Source organism: Protopterus annectens, chromosome 8.part1 (assembly GCF_019279795.1).
Source record: "Protopterus annectens isolate FY-2018-M chromosome 8.part1, PAN1.0, whole genome shotgun sequence".
Classification (NCBI taxonomy): Eukaryota; Metazoa; Chordata; order Ceratodontiformes; family Protopteridae; genus Protopterus; species Protopterus annectens.
The window spans coordinates 102,309,767-102,333,748 of record NC_056742.1 but is presented as its reverse complement, the minus strand read 5'-3'; the positions used below and the strand labels follow the sequence as shown (position 1 = coordinate 102,333,748).

The window sequence follows — 23,982 nt, the reverse complement described above, 5'->3', positions numbered from 1 at the left end:
ATCTGGCATTTGTAAAAAGTTTACTAACATGCCTAGGTTACACAGTAAATGAAAAGAAATCAAAACTAGTACCCTCACAAGAGATAATATTCCTGGGTGCAGGCTTAAATACAACTTCCCAGATGGCTTATCTCACACCAGACAAACAAAGACAACTGACTGCTTATTTCAAAATGTTGGCAACAAAAACCCAGTTATCTGCAAGAAAAATTCTGCAGGCATTGGGCTTCATGGCATCCTGCATTCTGCTAATTCCATATGCAAGACTGCATATGAGGAAACTACAATAGTATCTAAAAAGTGTTTGGACTCAACATTGCCACAGCCTGGAAACAATAATTACCCTCATTCCTAGCCTGCAACAGGAGTTTTGATGGTGGGAAAAGGCCTGTCACCACAACAAGGGACAGCCTTTCACTTTACCCAGGCAGACATTAACAACAGATGCATCAGATTATGCCTGGGGGGCCCATATGGCAGGAAGATGTATTCAGGGCACATGGCCCGCAAGCCAAATGCATCTACATATCAATCAAAAATAGATGCTAGCTGTTCAAAATGCCCTGACATCCTTCAAGGATCTACTTCATCCAGGACAACTATTGATAGAGACGGACAATACTACAGTCATGTGGTACATAAACAAGCAGAGGCGCACACATTCCTACCCCCTCTGCAGACTAGCCATGACTTTGTGGGACACAGTATTGACTTACCAAGTACATCTGCAAGCACAATACTTGCCAGGAAAGATAAATTCTCTGGCAGACGAACTAAGCAGAAACCTAATGGATCCCCACGAGTGGAAACTGGATCCACAAGTCTTCAGCATGATAACAAGGAACTGGGGATATCTGGACATAGACCTATTTGCCTCCCCTCACAACTGCCAACTACAGAGATTCACAAGTAAGCATGGAAAGTGGATGCTCTGTCTTTCAGATGGAAAAACTGCCTCTCTTCCCCAAGGTACTCCTAAAGGTCAGACAAGAGAAGCCAAAAATGATACTGATTGCCCCAGACTGGCCCCACCAGTACTGGTACCCAATCCTAAAGAACTTGTCTCATTGCCCAGCCTGGACATTACCTCATATTCCTCACTTATTGACCCAACAAAACAGTCAGATCCTGCACAGCCAACTCAGGACCTTAAATCTGGCAGCATGGCGGATAATGTAAACATTCAAAACACGCCTCTCTCTAAAGCAGTGATGGTTGTTATTTTGAAGGCCAGGAGGCCTAGCACCAGAAAATCTTATGCAGAAAAATGGAAGAGATTATGTGCTTGGAACAAGGCACAAGGAATTGACATGATTCTACCAAATATTCCTCAGATTTTGCAATAGTTAAACTGAGATGCTGGACAAAGGCATATCCTTTTCATCAATTAAGATTCATGCCTCTGCCATTTCAGCTCATTACAATACAGAACCACCTATTTTTTTCTCATCCATTACTAAGGCAGTACCTCAGAGGGGCCAAAAACATAAGACCTCCAAGGCGACCCCCAATACCTGCATGGAACCTAAATTATGTTTTGGAAAAACTCACACTGCCTCCTTTTGAGCCAGCCTCTACAGCTGATATACAATTCTTATCCTGGAAAACAGCTCTGCTCCTAGCAATAACCTCTGCAAGACAAGTCTCAGTTACAGGCACTCATGGCTGTGGAACCTTTTATCATTTTCCATCAGGACAGGGTTTCTCTGAGGACAAACCCAACATTTATGCCTAAGGTAGTGTCCAGTGTGGCTCTGAGTCAAACAATTCATTTGCCTATCTTTTATCCAAATCCCCAGAATAAAGCGGAGAGACTTCTGCATTCCTTGGACATTCACAGGCAGCTACGCTTCTACTTAGACGGAACCAAAACTTTCAGAAAAACTGAACAACGTCTAGTGGCATATGCTGCAGGATCACAAGGAAAGGCCATCTCAAAGCAGACTATTTCAAAGTGGATAGGCCACTGCATTCGTTTATGCTATTTTCAACATGGCAAATCATTGCCTAAAGGCATTAGGCCACATTCAACCAAAGCAGCAGCCACTTCAGCAGCCAGAGGAGTACCAATCAAAGACATCTTAGAGGCTGCAACTTGGAGTTCAGTGCACACTTTTACAAAGCACTATCACTTACCACTTAACACTCTAGTCTAAATCCAGGGCAGGCTTTGCCACTGCAGTTCTGAAGGGCCTCATAGCCTCTCCTAATCCTGTTTAGTCCCAGCCGCCCAACCTTAGCTTTGGGATTCAACCCAATTGTAATGACTGCAACAGTGAAACACGATGAACGTAGTACAGTTGTGTACCTACCATAAATGTAGATGTTCGAGTGTATTCACTGTTGCAGTCCAGGTTACCCACCCACCATCCCCCTTTCCTTTGCTGGGTCTTATCTGTACTTTTCTGTTCTATACAACCTATGTTGTGTATTAGCTTGTAGATGAAGGTAGAGTTTTACTTTACTGCATGCATGTTTATATAAATTAGCCTACCCTTTTGGGGGCACCTGACATCTGGGGCAAGAAAAACTGAAGAAAATGGCGACGGCTGCATCTTTTATACCTCTGGCGCACTGACGTCATGGAGGAGGCAACAGCAACCAACACCGGACCAGGACTTTGGAATTCAGGCCGACTGCGGGTAGCCTGCCAGCAGGATAACCCAATTGTAATGACTGCAACAGTGAATACACTCGAACATCTACATTTATGGTAGGTACACAACTGTACTTTGCACTCTTTTCTGACAAACATTCAGAACTTCTGCCCAGCAGCAATGCCTTCCCTTCAGACAAAGATGAGTAGGGACATGGGTAGGTGGGGAAAGTTTATACCTCCTCTACTTTGGCATTCAAGGCTATTAGTTACCAGACCCTAATGACCAAGTGCCTGTTATCCATACTCAACTCCTTAAACAAGGTAGTGGTGGACTCACAGGAGCCTAATAGCAGATCTTGGCCTTGCTTAGTCAAGCCACTCAGGTAGCCACACTCTGTCTAAAATGTAGTTATGATGCAGTGGAGGCCTCTGCCAGTGCAGCTGCTACTGGCTCTGTCATTTGCAGGTGTGTATTGTTGTGAAATCATCCCAGGCCAGAGGATTTCAAAGCCAAACTTATTGATGGTTCTTCGGACAAGAATTTTTTGTTTGGCCGACAGCCAACTTGTTTAAAGCTCTATAAGAGCAAGGAAAAAACTATGAAAGACTGCAAACAGATTTTTGCTTATCTGGGTACCGGAGGAATTACCCGGCTAAGCCTAGATCTGATATTGTTAATCCTTGTTCATTCCTTACGCATGAGTATCGGTTCTGACCTCGGAAACAAGCCGACCATTTTCCAAGCTCGCGTCAGCTTCAAACTCTCGAGTTAAACTCTTACCTACAATCCCCTCTTGCCGCATTGCCATTCGGTCGTGTCAAGCTACTTCTCTTGAGCGCAGTACAGTCATCTGTTGTTTAATAGTTTTACAGATTACTTTTCTGTCAGAAAAAATTGTTTATTGACTCTTACCTTATCGCATCTAGCATACATAATTTCTTCAGGTTTTTCTACTTCTTTCTTTACCACTTTTACCGCAAGGTATTCTATCTTTACCGTCATTGGTAATCCTTTCCCTTTTTCTCTCATACCTTCGGGTACTCTCTTGTACCATTGCTCTTTCTATTAATTAATTTGCTGTCATGGCAGATAAGAAAAGTAGTCCGGGGTTTAAGTGGTGTTCTGATTGTGGACACAAACTGCCTACTTCTGATGCACACTCTTTGTGTGCTTATTGTTTGGGAGCTTCCCATTTGTCTGTTGACCCACCCTGTACTGTTTGTGAGAGCTTTTCTAATAGAACCTTGTTGGAAAGAAAAAAGAAGCTGTTACTGAAGGGACTTCTAAAATCTCCCTTTTCAGAGGCTATTTCTGGGTCGGAGGCCTCAACCCCTCCTAGAGCCCATAAGAAAATCTTGGATGTTCCTACTAAGGCTAAATCTTTGCCTTCATCCCCGGCTGGGGACTCCCATCAACGAAAACCTAAAAAGGCTAAAGTTTCAGCTCCAGAGCTCGCTTAGTCAGCCCCAGTGTTTTCGGTGCCTAGACCTTCGGCACCAAGGCCTTTGACTCCATTAGTGATTTCGGCTCTGTCTTCTCCTGCAGCCTTCTATATATCGGCACAGAGGGGCTCCTCGGTTCAGACTATTACCACTGTATCGGCACCGACCGTCCAGTCGGTGCAGACCTTGATCGTGTCGGCTTTAAGATCTTCCTCGGAACCGATGCCTTTATTGTTGACTCCAGTTTTGTCGGTACCAGCTTCGGCACCGACAACCACTTCGGCACCGATCCCTGTGTCGGTGCAGACCATGACCTCGGCACCGATGATTTCTTCGGCGCAGACAACAGTAGTCTAGTCTCTCTGGGCACTGTTGTCCTCGGTGCGGACAGATGTGATGGGCACCGAGTCTGCCTCCTCTGTGGACAGGCCTGTTTCTCCCTCTCCATGAGGTCCACTAGAAGCCTTTCTGAACAATGTGTTGCGTCTTGTGGACCAGGTATTCTTGGCCAGAGGTGATCACCCATCTCCAAAGACCCCTTCTTATTCGCCTCCTTCATTGCCTTTGAAAGTCCATGGATATAGCACAGTCTTCCCCTTTTGCGGTTCCCTTTATGGTTCTCACTAAAGAACAGCAGTTGCCTTCGTGGCAGGAAGGTTTTTGCTACGACCCAGGATGTTAGTTGTGACATGCATAGTTTGCTGCTGTGCAGCCATCCAGGGACTCCGGGTCGGCAGGCTGAGCCACTTGGGGGAGGGGTGACCCCTGTCCTAGACATGCACTCCTCTTCGAGTGGACCAGCCTTCCACTGATGGAGAAGGCTTTCACTGCTGCTGGTGATACCGGACTGTGTCTATACCTCTGCCCTCCTCTGCTACACTGGTTTCACAAGCCGCACCTAGCGGACACCGGGTGCAAGGGCCGCAGGACATATTCCCTCAGGAATCCCATTTTCCGCTGTCTTCTCCAGCTTCTCCCACTGAGGAGATCCACCGGAAAAGTTCTTGTAAGAGGAATCACATGGACTCCACAGAGGAGTCCCTCACCGAAGACACAGATTTCGATGAGGGGGACGGATCCCCTCAGTCACCCTCTGAGGTATCCTGTGGTGATATCCTCAAAATCCTGAAGCAGAGAGGTGACCGGCAGACCTCTAATCTGACCTCGGAGGAATCTGTGTTCCTGTAGGCTTTTCGCGCCCGGCCTCCTACCGCCTGGGTTACTCCACCTGCCGATGAACTTGTCCGGCACATTGTGCAGCGTGCTTGGAAGGCTCCTGATACCATCAAAGCTATTCCCCGGAGGCCAGATAAGATCTTGTCACCTCCTGCTTCGGATCCCCATTGGTCCAAAGGTCTTCCTGTGGATGTTTTGTTGGTGGCGGCTGCAACAAAAAAGGATCTGGCAGAAGAAGAAAGCCAGACTGTCCATCCGCCTAACAAAGAGTCCCGGGCCCTGGACAGGATAGGGAAGTGCATCTTTGCTTCAGCAACCTTTGCTATCAGGTCCCTGAATTATATGGCACATTTTACCAGGCTTCAAAGGGATCTGGTTTCTGAGTTCTCTGAAACCTTGGCTGGTGCCGTGTCTGATGAGGTCCTTGACAAAGTGGCCTCTCAGCTGGCCACCATTGAAGCTATATGTATCCCCTCTATGCGACTGATATCTCACGCATCAGAAGGAGCAGCTAGAGCAGCAGGTTCAGCGGCGGTCTTGAGATGACACGCCTGGATGCGCTTGTGCAACTTCGCGGAACCCTTTAAGTTTTCTTTTCTTAATGCCCCCATTGAGGCCTCCTCGTTGTTTGGGCCCAAAGTTAAAAGCACACTGGCCAGATGTGAACAGGACAGTAAAACCCTTTCTGCCGTAGGTGTCCGTTATTCTTCCCCTCAACGTGTTTTGTCCCGAAACCAAAAGAGTGGGAAGATATGGTTCAAGAAATCTCAGGATCCTTTCCGTGACACACAGGCCGAGTTCTCCAGTTCTCCCCCAGAGGCAGAGGAGGAAACTCACAGGGAAGATGCTCCTTTCGGCAGAGGGGGTCCGCATAACCAGGGTTCCAGGGATTCTTTCCCTGGTCAATCCTACCAGCGCTCCTGAAGAGCGGCCCAACTCCTTTCCTCTGGAGGTGGTTGGGGGACATTTCTCCTTGTACCCTTCTGCCTGGCTAGCCATCACCATCGATTCTTGGGTACAAAGGATTATAACCAGAGGTTATCATATCCCCTTCGATCTTTGTCCCGTCCCTTCAAAAAATCTTCTCGACGTTCCACCCAGTCAAAGGGAAGAAGCAGCACTAGAGATAAAAAAGCTGCTAAGAAAGAGAGTCATCCAAATAGTCCCTCCAGACCAGATAGGATCCGTATTCTACTCGAGACTATTTTTGGTGCCAAAGAAAACCGGGGACTGGAGACCAATTTTGGATCTCAGTGTACTAAATAAGTTTGTGAGAGTACAAAAATTCCGGATGGTCACAATACAGTGTATCCTCCCACTTTTGGAAAAAAGATGATTGGATGTGCTCTGTAGATCTTCAAGATGCCTACTACCACATAAAGGTGGACAGGCCATCAAGAAGATTTCTGCGCTTCCGTGCGGGAGCCAGTCACTACCAGTTCAGAGTTCTGCCCTTCGGACTCTACAGCCCCCAGAGTGTTCACAAAGTGAATGGCAGTTGTCACAGCTCACTTGCAACTTCAAGGATTCCAGGTATTTCCATGCCTAGACGATTGGCTCATTTCCGCCCCCACCAGACATCTCCTGGAAAAAGCCCTGGCATACTCTCTCCTCGCTACTCAAAGGCTAGGCATAACCATAAACTGGCAAAAATCCAATCTCACCCCATCTCAGTCGACAGAATTCATATGGGTTATCTTGGACACAAAAAACTACAGAGCTGCTATTCCAGAGCACTAAATTCTAAGGATAAAGCAACAACTAATTCCAATCCTTTCAAGGGAAAAATCCACGGCTCACTCGGTTCTACAGCTGTTGGGTTCCATGACAAGCCTCTGTCACCATTGTTCCCCTGTCCAGGTTTCGCATGAGGCCTCTACAATGGCTACTGCTCACCCAGTGGTATCCGTTTCAGCATCGTCTTTCAGCCATGATTCGAGTAACCCACAGGTGCAAACAGGATTTAAATTGGTGGATGACACACAATCTCTCACAATGGTCTCGCCCCTTCTCCCCCCAGCAGCCCAAGGCCACTGTGACCATGGCCGCCTCCCTGATGGGGTGGGGGGTTATGTCAGGGACAGACAATCCAAGGCACTTGTTCCGAACCGGAGGCCCATCTGCATATAAATGTTGTAGTCTGGAGTTGCAAGCATCCCATCCTCTGCTGCCATCTGGGACAATTGCGATTCAATCAGACAACATGGCGGTGGTCTGGTACATCAGCAAGCAAGGTGGAACCAAATCTTACCCCGGTTGTCGAGAGGCCATGAGGATATGGCAATGGACGATGGCTACCATCCATTTTCTTCTAGCAGTGCACATTCCCTGGAGTTCCAGCATGATAGCATACAGACTCAGTAGGTGCATTCGTCAACTTCACGAGTAGTCCCTGAATCCCTTGGTAGCGGCTGAGATCTTCCACCGCTGGGGGGCGTCCTTGCTGCGACCTCTTTGCATCCCCGACCAGCTACAAATGCAGCAACTACTTCACTCTGATTCCCCCTCCGGAACAGTCACCCAGGGACACTCTAGTCCACGATTGGCCCTCGGGTCTTCTTTACGCATTTCCTCCCTTTCCCCCCATTCCCCAGTTTCTGAAGAAAGCCGTCGGTTGAAGAGCAAGGTGATCCTCATAGCACCATATTGGCCTCGACAGATTTGGTTACCCTTCCTTTGGCCTCACCTACTAGATTGACCATGGATTCTCCATCCAACCCTGGAGTTGATCTCACATCCACAGAACCTGATTCATCCCAACTTGAACAGCCTGAAGCTCACGGCTTGGCTACTCCAATTCCCTTGATTGCCAGGCAGAATGATCTTTCTTTACCAGTACGTGATAAATCTCATTGCTTCTCATAAATCTTCCACTAGAATTACTTATCTGAGCAAGTGGAAAAGATTTACCTGTTGGCTGAAAGATCAACATGTTTAAGCACCTTTTCAGCACCAGTGTCGGTAATACTAGACTATCTGGCTGACCTTTTTCAATTGGGTCTATCGGCCTCTACCATTAGAGTTCATTTGGCTGCAATTTCTAATTTTCATGAGGGTGTCCAAGATTCCTCTCTTATGTCCCATAAGTTGTGCAAGACCTTCATAAAAGGTGTGAATCATCTGAAGCCACCTTTTAGACCATGGGATTTATCATTAGTTCTACAAGCTCTGACAATGTCACCTTTTGAACCAGCCTCTTCTTGCGACCTCAAGTATTTGTCATGGAAAACATTGTTTTTGGTCGCCGTTACTTCTGCCAGACGTATTTCTGAGCTTCAAGCTTTATGTATCAAGAGTCCATACTTGATTTTTCATAGAGATAGTGTCTCTGAGAAGTAATATGTCATTTGTAATCGTTGTCATTTCTGCCGAAAGTGATCTCTGAAATGTCCATTAATCAAGCCATTGAATTGCCAGTTTTCTTCCATATCATTCAAACAGCGGAGAGTATTGCCTACATACCCTGGATTTCCACAGCAAAATCCATTTTTACTTAAACAGGATTAAACCCTTGCGTAAATCTGACCAGTTATTTTTTTGCTTTTTCTGGACCTAGATTAGGATCTGCTGTTGCTAAGGTCACATTAGCTAGATGGTTGAAGGACTGTGTGACCTTCATTTATACACAACGCAATATCTCGTTGCCTACTATCATGAAAGCTCATTCAACAAGGTTGGTGGCAACTTCTGCTGCCTTCCATGCCAGAGCTTCTTTACATGACATCTGTGCAGCTGCAATTTGGGCTATGCCTCATACCTTCATCAATCATTACAAATTGGAATAGGCCCCCAGGGGAAGAGCATCTTTTGGTTCTATAGTGCTCAGGAATGTCCTTTCATGAGAGCCTCCCAGGAATAGAGGTAGCTGGGGACTCTGTCCCATGCATAAGGAATGAATGAGGATTAACAATATCCGATAAATAAGTTATGTCTTACCATAACGTTCCATCTGTATTGTTGATCCTCGTTCAGTCATTACAACCCTCCCTCCTTCCCCCTCCTGTGGTTTCTAGTGGATCTCACCATCTGGTTCTCTTAGGTTATTTGACCAGAGGTCGCCTGTACTTTCTTTGACTTGCAAACTCAATCGGAGGTAACGGAGAGGGGGATTGTGAGTAAGAGTTTAGCTCGAGAGTTTGAAGCTGACGCGAGCTTGGAAAATGGCCGACTCGGTTCCGAGGTCAGAACCGATACCCATGCGTAATGACTGAACGAGGATCAACAATATAGATGGAACGTTATGGTAAGACATAACTTCTTTTTCTTTGATTAGAAGGGACTCCAGACCTATTCTGAAGCACAAGAATGTACCTAGGAAGATATTTCCAGAAAAAAAGCAAAGGGAACCTACATCTGGTAGGCTTGACTACCTCCCTTCAGGGATTAATCTGAGACTGTCCTCAATCCTCACTGCTCAGTCCTGTCCTACCCCTCTTTAAAAGGTTAACTCAGTCAGTCACAAGCTTGGAAAAGATCACCACAGACCACTGGGTGCTTCTCATCACTAGAGAGTCATGCCATGTCTTGGAAGGAATGTCCTCTGCTGAACAGTATAGCACCCCCTCCTCACAGCTGGCACTAGCTTCTACCTGCCTTACTCCAAGAACTGGATGCCCAAGGCACAGTAGAGACAATGCCCCCAGAATTTGTAGGATGGGGTTTCTACTCACTCTTCCTAGTTCCTAGTAGATCCATACTGGACCTCTCTCTGCTAAATACTTTCTTAAAAGTGTCAACCTTCAAAATGCTGTATCTGCACACACTGCTGTGTTTCATACTTACACAGGCATTACCTAGATGTTCATCATGCATACAGCTGCAGTCATCACACTTGGGTTATCCTGCCGTCAGGCGGGTCCTCGGTCGGCCGAATTCCAAAGTCTAGGTCAGGCGTCGGTTGTCGTCGCTTCTTTCCTGACTTCAGTGCGGCAGGGTTATAAAAGAGGCAGCCGACGCCATTTTCTTCAGTCTTTCTTGCCCAAAGTAGAAGCAATTCGCAAGTGCCGGTCGGCTAGCTCCTGAGATTTACGAACAGTATTTCAGCCGAAGTCTTCTTTAAAGCTAAGTACCCCGTTGGGGAAACTTTTCTTGCCTCAGACTGATGTCAGACAAAGTTAATAATTGCATATCTTGTGGGAAGCAAATACCGCATAAGGATTTTCACTCTTTCTGTATACCTTGCTTAGGGCCAGACCACGACGTCTCGGCCTGCCGTTTTTGTGCTAGGTTTAACAAGCGCACTATTAAGCGCCGGGCAGAGTTCGCCCTTCATTTTTTTGGCAAAAAATTTAATTATATCATGTCGTCTGATACACCAACGCCAGTTTTAGGCAAAAGGCGCAAGGATAAGGACCGACATCTGAGGCCTGCACCGAGTACTGAGACCACGCTTAGGCTGACTACCGGTTCTCCGGTTCTCAGCGAGGCGCCTGCGCAGCCCCTGACTACCGATGAAACTATTTTACCAGTGACTTCAGTACCCGAGGTCGCAGGTTCCTCGGTCTCCATTCCCACTGCATACCGATGCCACTCTTGGCGGGGAAACCGAAAATTTAGCGAGGCCTGCCATTTCTGAAGGCGTCTTCAGGCCTACCACCTTTTCTATTAAATCCTTCACTAAATCTAAAGCTGCAATGAAAACTAAAAAACAGGGTCCTCAGACCTCCTCTCAAGGCCCCTTGCCTAAAAAACAGATGCTTAAAATGGCTGAGGATTTGATAACTCTCATCATGGGTTCTCAACCCCCCTTAGACAAAAGACCCAGGTTGGAGGAAGACTGCCCTTCCTCAGACCAGGCTTCTATTGCCTCAGACCATTCTGAGGACCAGGATTACGCCTATTCCCCTTTTGAAGATTCTGATGCTGAGGAGTCTTTTCCCTCAGTCTCCCCCCCCCCCCCCTGAGGACTACTCTTTTGGGGAAACCCTGCATACATTGAGAGAGCACTTCCACTGGGAAGGCCAAGATTACTCAGATTCCAAGAAAAGGCTCAGGGAATTTCTACTGCTCCCCCAGCATAGGACTCTGGCTATCCCTCCTGTTTTAGATATTTTGGATGATGTGTACGCAGAAGCCAGTCTTAATCCAGACTCTTTACCTCCAGCCCCTGTTAAACCAGACAGATATTACAGGGTTCCTGATTCTCACCAGTTCCTTTATAAAAGCCATACTGCTGACCCAGAAACAATTTCACAGGGTCCCAAGGGGATTAAGGCCTCTACTGCTAAAAACCCTTTACCTTCAGAGAGAGATTCCAGAGCATTAGAAAGGTGGGGGGAAAAGGTGTATACTTCAGCCACTTTAACCATGAGGGCATTAAACTGTCAATTTCATATGAAAGTACCAACAGTTCTTGTTATCTCAGCTGAAAAACAAAATGACACAAGCAGAACAGCCAGATTTGAAAGAGTTGCAGGATTTGTTGCATGGAGCAGAGCAAGTGAGGAAACATACCTTGCAGTGTGGTTTTGATGCTTTAGAGGCCTCATGCAGAGCTGCTGTCACGGGGTGTGTCATACGTAGACATGCTTGGCTCAAAGAGCAAGCCTTACCAGATCATGTCAAAGCAAAGTTATTAGATGCACCACTTCAAAAAGATGTATTGTTCGGTGTTAAAGCTGAGGAGGTACTAAAGAAAATGGAGGAAAAAGCGAAATCTATGCAAACAGTTAAAGATTTCTTGCAGGTGCAACCTCCACGCTTCAGCAGAAACTGGCCTTCAAAAAATTGGTCCTTTCCAGCCACGGACATACCCCAAAGGGGCAGATACAGACGCCCAAGGGGTCGAGGACAACCTCAAGGATCTTACAGAGCTAGACAGTGGCAAGCACCAACCCCAAGAGGTGGAGAAGATAGACCACAGTCCTTTAGAAAACAGACAGAATGACTTCCCCCTATGCCTGCCAAACAAAACTATGATGGCAGCACCTTTGGGCGGAAAACTGGCATTATTTTCAAAAACTGGCACATTGTTACAAAAGACAAATGGATTCTGGATATCATAGACAGAGGCTACAGGTTCCACTTTCACACCCTTCCGAAAATGAGAGGCATGCCAAACTTGCCACAAAATCAAAGGGCAGAGGCACAAAGACAAATTTCCACTCTCATGGCTATGAAAGCTATTCAAGAGGTACCTGCAAAAGAACAGGGTCAAGGTTTTTACTCAAGACTATTTCTGGTACCAAGGAAGGACAAAGACTGGAGACCCATCTTAGACCTATCTATTCTAAACACATTTCTAGAGGTACCAAAATTCAAGATGCTCACATTACAGCAGCTTCTTCCCATGCTGGGCAAGGAGTCTTGGCTGGTAACGTTGGACCTCAAGGAGGCATACCTACATGTCCCTATCAGACAAGATTGCAGAAGATACCTCAGATTTCTTGCAGGTTCAACCCATTACCAATTCTCTGCATTGCCCTTTGGCTTATCTACTGCGCCCAGAGTGTTTACGAAATGCCTGGCATCAGTGATTGCCTTCTGCAGACAACAAGGAATACAAATTTACCCATATCTGGATGACTGCCTGATCCAAGCGGACAGCAAGAACATTCTATTGCAGCATCTGGCATTTGTAATAAAACTATTAAACTTCCTGGGTTACACAGTGAACAAAAAGAAATCAAAACTAATACCTTCTCAACAGATAATTTTCCTAGGTGCCAGCTTAAATGCAAGAACCCAGATGGCCTACCTCACGCCAGACAAACAAGGGCAACTGTCTCAATACTTCAACAAAATGGCAACTTTAACCAGACTAACTGCAAGGAAAGTCCTGCAGTCTCTGGGGTTCATGGCATCTTGCATCCTACTAATACCATGTGCAAAGCTGCATATGAGGAAACTACAATGGTACCTAAAAAACTTATGGTCTCAACACAGCCACAGCTTGGAAACAATTATACCACTCATTCCATGCCTTCAAAAGGAATTTTTGTGGTGGGCTCAAGCATGCCAAAGAAATACAGGTCTCCCTTTCTGTTTACCTCAAGCAACTCAAACCATCACAACAGACGCCTCAGACTATGTCTGGGGATCACACATGGTAGATCAGTGCATTCAGGGAAAATGGTCCCAAAAAGAGAAGCACCTACACATCAACCAAAAGGAGATGCTAGCCGTGCAAAATGCTCTTATGACCTTCAAAGACCTTCTGCATCCAGGCCAGCTATTAATAAGGACAGACAACACCACAGTCATGTGGTACATAAACAAACAGGGGGGGACTCATTCCTACCCCTTATGCAGGCAAGCTATGACCCTGTGGAACACAGCACTGGAATTACAAATTCAACTACAGGCACAATTCCTGCCAGGGAAGGAAAACACACTGGCAGACAACTTAAGCAGAAATATGACAGACCCACACGAATGGAAGTTGCATCCTCAAGTCTTCTCAAAGATAACTCAGGCATGGGGACAGCCATCAAGATCCACGCTTCAGCCATTTCAGCACAATGCAATACAGATCCTCCTTTATCCTCACATCCTCTATTAAGGCAGTTCCTCAGAGGGGCAAAAAATATAAAACCCCCACGGAAACCACCAGCCCCAGCTTGGGACCTCAACTTTGTATTGGAAAAGGTGACCCTGCCTCCTTTTGAACCGGCTTCTTCAACAGAGCTACAATACTTGTCGTGGAAAACAGCCTTCCTTCTGGCTATTACCTCAGCATGCAGGGTTTCGGAGCTACAGGCCCTCATGGCTGTGCAACCATTCATCATTTTCCATCAGGACAGGGTTTCCTTACGAACCAACCCTACCTTCATGCCAAAGGTAGTATCCAGTGTAGCTCTGAATCAGACTATTCATTTACCTACCTTTTATCCAAATCCACAGAACAAAGGAGAGGCTACTACATTCCTTGGACATTCACAGACAACTTCGTTATTACTTGGACAGAACAAAGTCAATCAGGAAATCTGAGCAGCTCTTTGTGTCCTATGCTACAGGTGCTCAAGGAAAGGCTATTTCCAAACAGACTATTTCAAAATGGATAGCCCACTGCATATGCTTTTGTTATTCATTTCATGGAAAATCAGTGCCTGTATACATCAGATCCCACTCCACCAGGGCTACAGCTTCCTCTGCAGCTTTCCTCAGGGGAGTCCCTACCAGGGACATTTTGGAAGCAGCTAAGTGCACACTTTCTCCAAGCACTACCACCTTCCGCTATACTCAAAATCAGAGCGGGCTTTGCCACAGCAGTCCTGCAGGGCATTGTAGCCCCTCCTAATTCCACTTAGTACCTGCCACCCTTACTTAGCTTTGGGATTCTACCCAAGTGTGATGACTGCAGCTGTATGCACGATGAACATAGTACAGTTTTGTACCTACCATAAATGTAGATGTTCGAGTGCTCATACAGCTGCAGACCAGGTTACCCTCCCTCCTTCCCCTCTTAGGACAGGACTTATGACATACACCTTTAACATACAACCTCTTTGGGGTATTCCTTTATGGTGTATTTGCTTGCAACTACTGTTTTGATTTATCTACTTTGTATGTTTGCATAATATCATGTTTCGCCTTCCTTTCTGGGGGCACCTGACATCTGGGGCAAGAAAAACTGAAGAAAATGGCGTCAGCTGCCTCTTTTATACCCCTGCCGCACTGACGTCAGAGAAGAAGCAACGCCAACCAACGCCGGACCTAGACTTTGGAATTCGGCCGACCGAGGACCCGCTTGACGGCAGGATAACCCAAGTGTGATGACTGCAGCTGTATGAGCACTCGAACATCTACATTTATGGTAGGTGCAAAACTGTACTTTTCTCTTGATCTAAAGGATATTCCCATTTACCTCTCTTATGGGAGATTCCTCTGGTTCTGTACTGGCTCATCTCACTTTCCATTTACTGCTTTGCCTTTTAGGCTTTCTAAAATGTGTAGCACCATTAATAACCTTCTGCTGAATTCAGATTTTTCCCTGCTTGGACGATCTTCTAGTCCAGGCTACCTGTCCTCAGGTTCTGCTGCAACAGCTACAGTTCACGGTCTGCTTCCTTGTGCAGTTGGGGTTAACTGTCATTTACAAAAGCTCTGGGATTCATGACCGCAATCGTCACAATGCTCCCTCTGTAAGGAAAATTCACTGGTACCCAATTTTAGTTTTTTCCCCAATACTTTTGTCCTCTGTTCACAGTGATCGTTTTCATATTTTGTCTTGGGAAGAAATTCTGATGGTAGGTAGACTAGCTGAAACTCAATCCAAGGCTTCCCTGCAACCCTCCAACTCCAACTCAAATTTAAACACATGCCTTAGACAAGGTCTGAGGGATCTGGGCAGGCACCCAAAGAGTGAGTTCAGGGCTATTGGCAGCCCAAACTCAAAAAGGAACACAACCTGTAACCGATAAGGGCCGTCATCTTCAGGTCATCTACCATATATGGAAGCCAGGCCCTGTCCGAGTATTCACAGACAACACTACAGTCATTTGGTACAAAAGCAAGGAAGCACCAGATCATACCAACTGTGCAGACTATCACAGACAGAGGGCCTGGGACCTGGTCACCCAGAAAAGCATGTCCCAACTTACCGTATACATCCCATCATAGGACAGTGTTTGGCAGAATCACGGGTCACTGAAGGACCCTCAGAAATGGATCCCAAACAGGCAAGTCTTCCTGGATGTCCTTTACTCTTGAACACCTCAGATCAGTGTTCCAAGGAAGCATGTGCCCCCCCTCATTGAGACCTAAAATTCATAGTGGAAAACCTGACTACCTCCCTTTGAACCAGCTTCCTCAGCAAATCTCAAGTTCTGTACCGCTCCTTTGGACCTCAAAATTCATACTGTAAAAGCTCACTCTACCTCCTTCCAACCACTTACCTCTGTAAATCTCAAATTATACATCTAGAAAACTATTCTCTTCTGGCCCTCACTTCTGCTAGGAGAATCTTGGAGCTGCAGGCACTCATGGCCATTCCTTTGTTTTTTCAGGAGGACAGGGTGAAGCTGAGGGCCAATCCCTCCTTCATACCAAAAGTAGTAAATGAGCTGTCCAGCAACTAGGTCATTAACCACCGTACTTCCTTCTCCAAGCCACAGAACGGGGGGGGGGCTACTCCTAGACTCACTAGACATCCTCAGACAGTTGAGGTTTTTAGACAAGACCAAATCTATTTGCAAGTCAGACCAACTGTTTCTCTCATTGAAGGACTCTAAACTGGACCAGCCAGTGTCTAAACAAACCATTGCAAGCTGGCTCTCAAAGTCCACCTCTTTTGTTATTTTCTAGATGGCACATCCTTGCCCTCAAGCTCACTCTACTAAGGCAGTGGCATCTTGGGGGGGGGGGGGGGGGCTTTTACAAGAGGGTTGATGCCAGAGCGTTCCTGGAAGCTGCCATCTGGTCACCTGTACACACCTTCACTAAACACTATAGAATTTATGCCTTTTCAAACTCTAGAGCTGACTTTGCTAGGTCAGTCCTAACTGTTATTTTTAGACAGTTTACTAATCGGCCTCCCTCATGTTTCCTTCACCTCTGAGAATCACCCATTTGTTTGGAAGACTGCAGTAGTGATCTCAGTCAAGACATAGAACAGTTTTGGGAGAACATACCAGAACAGACGTCCTACTGATCATTGTTGTTGTATTCCTTCCCAGTCTCCTTTCCCTCTGCATTGGATTACATTCCTTTTTCTCTTTCTGCCCTTTAGGCAAGACCATAGGACTTGGGGACGTCTTCCCAGCTCCTGCTTGGCCCCTCCTGGCTGACTACTCACTCTGAAGTCTTCATACTTTTGGCTTGGAGATAGTTTGAGGATTTACACTTATGTCCAGCTTTATACCCTTACTTTTGTGAGCTGTCACACATTGGACATATGACCCAGGAAAGGTTAAACGTTGGTACCCCAGTTGAATGCCAACAGTGGCAACCCATTTGTTTGAATGCTGCAGCAGTGATCAATAGGACATCTACTGTTATGGTAAGTTCTCACAAAACTTTACTTTCATATATCTTGTTTGAGGATAAGGCCCCAAAATATTTACTCGCCTGTGGAAAAAAAAAGGAAGGGCCAAGGTCGAGGTGAGATTGCAAACCCTCTTTAAGAGTGTATGTTTGAAATTTGCTGTTTTTAAAACCAAAAAAAAAAAAATTAGCACAGGGGAATGGGGCAGTCGAGGAAATCTACAGACACCAATGTTGTCTCTGTTTCTGCTTTCATTTTCTGTATCCAAGTTATATATTTTGAAGTCAAGGCCTAGCTGGACTTGGAAGTCTCCAGGAGTATGAACCTGAATTTCAAGTATTTTATCTGACTTTTATCTCCCAGAGTAGTAGCTAGGTCATTTGGTGCTCTGGGAAAATCCCCAGAGCAACTTGGAAATGTCCGTCTAGAACTGTAGCAAAAATCTTGCTATAGTTGCAAACAGAGAAACATGTTCATTTAATCAGCTGAGGCTCATTAAATGAATGCCATTACTTTAGTTATGCATTGATTAGCAACTCTTCCTAGGTGTGCATCTTGCTCCCTAGGAGCTTGCACCTCAAACATTCTTCGCCTTCATCCTACCCTAGCTACAGTACTGCTTTCTTTGCCTTTAAATAATTTTATTAAAATTAGTGGTGTATTTTACTGTTAATTTGGTGAGACGTGACCAAATTTCATACTGCAGATTTGAAGGTATTTGTAGAGAACAAGATAATATGACATCATATTTTTCATCCTTTGCTTGGTTTTGAGCTTCAAGAAAAGCAGGTTTGTTTTTCTTACCAGCCTCAGGTTCATAATGCTTTTCTAATTGGAGACATGAAGGAAGGGAAACGGTAGTAGCTCGATAGCTATGGTAGGGAGGTGTATAGTGAGCCTTCATATTTTATTGATACTTGTCTTTGTTGTAAGAAATGTGTAGAAATTGAAATTGAGGGGAGGCTTAAGAGAGTTGAACATATGCAACTTTTTAGATCTTAATGTGGTAACATTTTTTTTTTCATTCCATAATAACTTGTGCTTAAGGATGCAAAGAATGATGCAGCTCTGTCTGCCTAGGTACCATTAGTGCTTTGTAATTTTTGTATACAGTTGACATTTAATCCCGCAGAACTGTGGGTTTATATTATCAGAGCTTTGCTTTCTTACCCAGCATGAATTCCAGTATTACAAACCATTTTATATGAAAGGTAAGGCTGTTGTTTTACCGTGCAGCTTAGAATTGCATTTTGAAATATGAAGGTCAAGCACATGTAATGCTGTATGAAAACTATTATTTACAGAAGTTTTTTTTAAACAGTTTTATTAGAATCATGACTGAGATAAACAAATATTTTGACAAGTATTGAACTGATTTTAAAGTACAATATGTAAAAACAAGAAATCATTGATATAAAAAAAACAAAGATAACAAAAACTACATACAGAGATACTCATATAACATTCAAATGGTACCATTAAAATAGAATATAATTAACATTAATCTGATATTTTCCTAATAATTCATGTATACTTTTCCACTGGTTACATGAAGCTGTATTCCTAGTAGATCTGGATTTAATTGTCAACATTTCTAACTTAGATACTTCCAAGAGAAGATCTTTAAATTCTTGAAAAGATACTTCCAAGAGAAGATCTTTAAAAGAGTGTATATGCGAAGATTTCCAATTTTTTGTTATTTTCCTGGCAATGGATAAAATACACCAAGTAAGGGGTGCTTATTTATTTTTACACAATCTGGAACTGGTGTGTTAAATAAAACTAGTGATTTAGTGAGTAAAAAATTATCTGTAAAGATTACATGTAAAAAATATATTAACATCTTTCCAAAACTTTTGTAAAGGTAAGCAGTCATAAAATATATGAGACCAGTCTGCATTTATTTCAGTATTACATGTCCAATGGAATACATCTTCTTTAGTTATCTTAGGGAGAAATGATTTATTTAAAAATCTCCAGGTGAATATTCTCCATTTGAGTGAAAGTAGTAGTCTTCTTAGCTGATTGAAGAATATTTAATTTATCTTTCTCTGTAGGGTTACAATTATTAGTAACAGAGAAAATTTTCCAATAGTTGTCAGTGTGTGTATCCAGATCTAACTTAATTGCTTTATAAATATATGACACATTATTTTTAAATGGGAGGTTTTGCTGAGTTGATGATCTCAAATACTGAACGAGTTTAGGTATTGATCTCTTAGCTGTTGAAGGTATTAAATCAAGTTCATCTAAGATGTATTTTCTGACTTCCTGTATGTCTAACCATAGTATTTTTTCAAGATTATACTCTTCCGTAAGAGTGTTAATAGATTTTAACTCGTTGTTCATTATTTAATGGGAAAATATTAAATTATTTTGTTTAAACAGAGACATTTTATAATCTGTAGAAAAATGGGCCCCATTGTGTATCTGCTATGGGGTTAATGAGAAACAGACAATTTTCATATATTTTGAATCTAAACATAGAATTTTTAAAAGATTTTAAGATTAGAGTTGTACAGTTAGATTTAAATGCTTGAGAGGAATAATAGGAAAAATATTCTTTTAGTCTCCAAATAAATAATTTTTTTATTGTTTGACATATAAGGGGAGTTTTTGTTTTTTGAATTTTGAGATAAAATAATTATATTCTCTTTCCATTTTGCTGAGTATTTCCCATCTATGAGGTATGATATTGTTTTAATCACTGATGAAATTGAGTACATTTCTAAAGTTGGTAATGCTATACCTCCATTTTCCCATCTATACATATATGGTATGATGCTATCCTAGGTTTAATAGGATGTCATAGGAATTTCTTAATCATTGTGTTAATTTTAATTGTTAAATAGGAAGGGAGTATAGATTGAATTATATATAAGATTTTAGGAAGTAGTATCATCTTTATAATCGATCCATCGCAAATGTTATTTTGTTCCACTTATTAGATTTTCTATAGTTATACTTTTATTGAAGTTCAGTTGTAAAATATATTTTCTATTTGTGGTAATAGTTATACCCAAGTATGTTATTTGTTGAGAATGGGTTATACATTTTTTATATTCATCTTGTATATTATAATTTTTTGGACCAACTGAAAGAATTTGTGATGTTCTTCGTGTTTCACTGTTGTAGTCATCACATTTGGGTTACCTGCCTGCAGGTAGGCCTCAGCCGGCCTGAATACCAGAGTCTTTGGATTTCTGCGTCGGATGCTGTCGCTTCTTCCATGACGTCAGATCACCAGGGGTATAAAACATGCAGCTGACGCCATTACATCAGTCTTTCTTGCCGTGTGGTGCCCAAATCAGAAGCAGTTCGTATGTGCCAGTCGGCCGTTTCCTGAAATTTTCGTTTTCGAGTTTCAGATCCGAAGTCTTCAGAAAAGATAAGTACCCCGATGGGGATCCTTTTTCTTGCTCTAACAGATGTCAGTAAATGTTAACAATTGTCTTGCCTGTGGAAAGCAAATACCTCATACAGATTTTCATTCTTACTGCATCCCCTGTTGCAGACCATGACGTCCCTCGCTGTCAGTTTTGAGCCTTGTTCAACACCCGAACTATTCGTCGTCAGGCTATTTTTGCAGCCATTTACTTTCATACTCTATCTCCATACTCCGAAATGGCTTCATTAAGCCATCTGATTACCGATCTTCCGAAAAAAATGTAAGGATAAAGACAGAGACAGACCACATAGGTCCAAAACTGCCGACGATGCTTCCGTTAAGCTAGTTGCCAGTCCGCCGGTACTCAGTGAGGTGCTTTCGCAGCCCCTGATGCCCGCTACTTCAGATTCGCAAGCCTCTACTGAGACCCATTTGGAGTCCGGTATGTCATGAGGTGCTTCTTCGACTATGGAACATGCGGATGTCTCTACCTTGGATGGGTCCGGAGCCGCTGTGCAGGCACCGGCTTCTGAGGGTGTATTCAGGCCTAGAGACTTCGGGAATTCTTACTCCTGCCTCAACACAGGCCTTTAGCTATCCCTCCTGCTCTGGACATTGTAGATGATGCTTTCTTGGAATCTAATCTTACCCCAGACACTTTACCTCCAGCTCCCAGAAAACCTGACCGGTACTACAGAATACCTGACTCTCAGAAGTTCCTCCTCAAGAATCCTTCTGCATATCCAGAGACCATTTCCCAAGCACCAAAAGGCATTAAGGCTGCTGCTGCCAAAAATCCTACCCCTTCTGCTAGAGATTCTAGAGCCTTAGACAGATGGGGTAAGAAGGTATACACTTCTGCTACTTTGGCCATTAGGGCTTTAAATTGCCAGTTTCATATATTAAAATATCAGCAGCATATTATGGGACTACTTAAACAGAAAATGATGTTGATTCCTGACTGTGCTGAACACACATAATTGCAAGATTTAATGCATTGTGCAGAACAAGTTGGTAAACATAATTTGCAATGTGGTTTTGACTCTTTAGAAGCATCTTGCAGGGCTGCTGTCACTGGGTCTGTACTTAAAAGGCATGCTTGGCTTAAGGAACAATACTTGCCAGGTCATGTTAAAGCTAAATTACTGGATGCTCCCTTAAACCAAGACCACCTTTTTGGCAACAAAGCAGAAGTCCTCAAAAGGATGGAGGAAAAAGCTAAATCTATGCAAACTGTTAAAGATTTCCTACAAGTACAGCCTCCCAGATTCAGTAGCCATTGGCCTTCAAAGAACTGGTCCTTTCCAGTCCCTTCCAGGCCTTCTCAGTCCAAACCCAGGAACAACAGACCACCTAGGTACAGTCACACACTACGCACAGATCTAAGCAGTGGGGGGCTCCCACTTCCAAAGCAGGGAGTAGTAAGCCACCCCCTACAGAAAAATGGCAAAATGACTTAACCTTAACCCTTCCAAGCCCTGCTCAACTACCTGCTCCCTTAGGATGAAAGCTCGCCCTGCATGCAAAAAATTGGGAACTCATTACCCAGGACAAATGGGTTTTGAACAGTTTCCCAAGGATGGAGATTCCACTTCCATACACTACCAACCCCAAATGGTTGGCCAGACCTACCCCCAAATCAATGGGCAGAGGCCCCAACAGCAGGTTCTCTCTCTTCTTAGCATCAGGGCTATTCATCCTGTCCCAGCAGAACAAAGGAGACAAGGTTTTTATTCAAGACTTTTTCTGGTACCCAGAAAAGACAACTCCTGGCGTCCTGTCCTGGACCTCTCTATTCTCAACACCTTTCTGGTGGTTCCAAAATTTAAAATGCTAACTCTTCAACAGCTTCTTCCTATGCTAACCAAGGATGCCTGGCTGGCAACCCTGCTTACCTGCACATCCCAGTAAGAGGATCCTGCAGACAATACCTACGTTTCAGGGCAGGCTCCATGCACTTTCAGATCTCTGCACTTCCCTTTGCTTATCTACTACGCCCAGGGTTTTCAGAAAGTGTCTAGCTAAAGCCATTGCATTTTGCAGGCAGAGAAATATTCAAATTTACCCATACTTGGACGATTGTCTGATTCAGGCAGAAAGTCAGGACTTGCTATTACAACACCTGGCATTCGTAAAGAAACTTCTAACCTCACTGGGGTACACCATCATCGAAAATAAATCTCACCTAGTACCCTGCCAACAGGTTGTATTCCTTAGGGCAAGCTTGAACACAACTTCCCAGATGGCATTCTTCACTCCGGAGAAACAAGTTTATTTGACAACCTACTTGAAACTATTGGCTACAAAACCCCAGCTATCTGCAAGGAAAATACTGCAAGCTCTGGGGTTCATGGCCTCTTGCATTCTACTAATTCCATATGCGAGACTGCATATGAGGAAACTCCAATGGTATCGAAAAAGCCTATGTTGTCAACATACTCAGGACCTGGAAACAATGATTTCTATCATTCCTTGTGTGAAGACAGAGTTCCTTTGGTGGGCAGAGGCCTGCTACCACAACAAGAGACTCCCTTTCACTCTACCTCTTGCCGCCGAAACCATAACAACAGACTCATCAGACTATGCATGGGGGGCTCACATGGCAGGGCAGTGCATTCAGAGCAAATGGAAACCGAGACAGATGCACCTGGATATCAATCAAAAAGAAATGTTAGCTGTACAGAATGCTCTGACAGCCTTCAAAGACCATATTCTTCCAGGACAACTGTTGGTAAAGACAGACGACACCACAGTTATGTGGTACCTAAACAAGCAGGGGGGAGTCAACTTGTACCCTCTCTGCGGACCAGCCATGGCTCTGTGGAACACAGCCTTGAGCTACCAAGTACACCTACAAGCACAATTCCTGCAAGGCAAACTAAATTCACTGGCAGACGACTTAAGCAGAAATCTCATGGACCCACACAAATGGAAACTAAAACCCAAAATATTCAACCTATTGAAGAACAAATGTGGGACTCCAGAAGTAGACCTGTTAGCCTCCCCTCAGAACTACCAATTGAATAAATTCTGCACAAGAACTCCCCACAGTTAAGCTTGGAAAGTGGATGCCCTGTCCTTTACCTGGGAAAGCCTCTCTGTTTTGTGCCTTTCCCTCTCTGCCTCTCCTCTTGAAGGTTCTACTAAAGATCAAACAGGACAAGCCAAGGACACTACTGATAGCACCAGACTGGCCACACCAGCACTGATACCCCCTCTTGTGCAGTATGACACTGCTACAACCATGGCACCTGCCTCAGATCCTTTACCTGCTGTCCCAGCAGGCAGGCCAGATTCTGCACCCTCAGCTTCAAGCCCTGAACCTTGCAGCCTGGCTAATTCTTTGAGCTCTCCTCTAGCATCCCTCAGTAAGCAGGTGCTGGGTGTGATTCTGGAGACAAGGAGACCTAGTACTAGAAAATCCTATGCTAAAAATTGGAAAAGGTACTGTTC

General features: G+C 44.3%; 1 protein-coding gene across 13 annotated transcripts in view; it reads left to right on the top strand.

Moving 5' to 3' along the window:
* Positions 1-23,982, top strand: part of ZC3H18 (zinc finger CCCH-type containing 18) — a 2,225,788-nt gene that overhangs the window by 983,082 nt on the left and 1,218,724 nt on the right. The gene's annotated exons all lie outside the window — the stretch shown is intronic.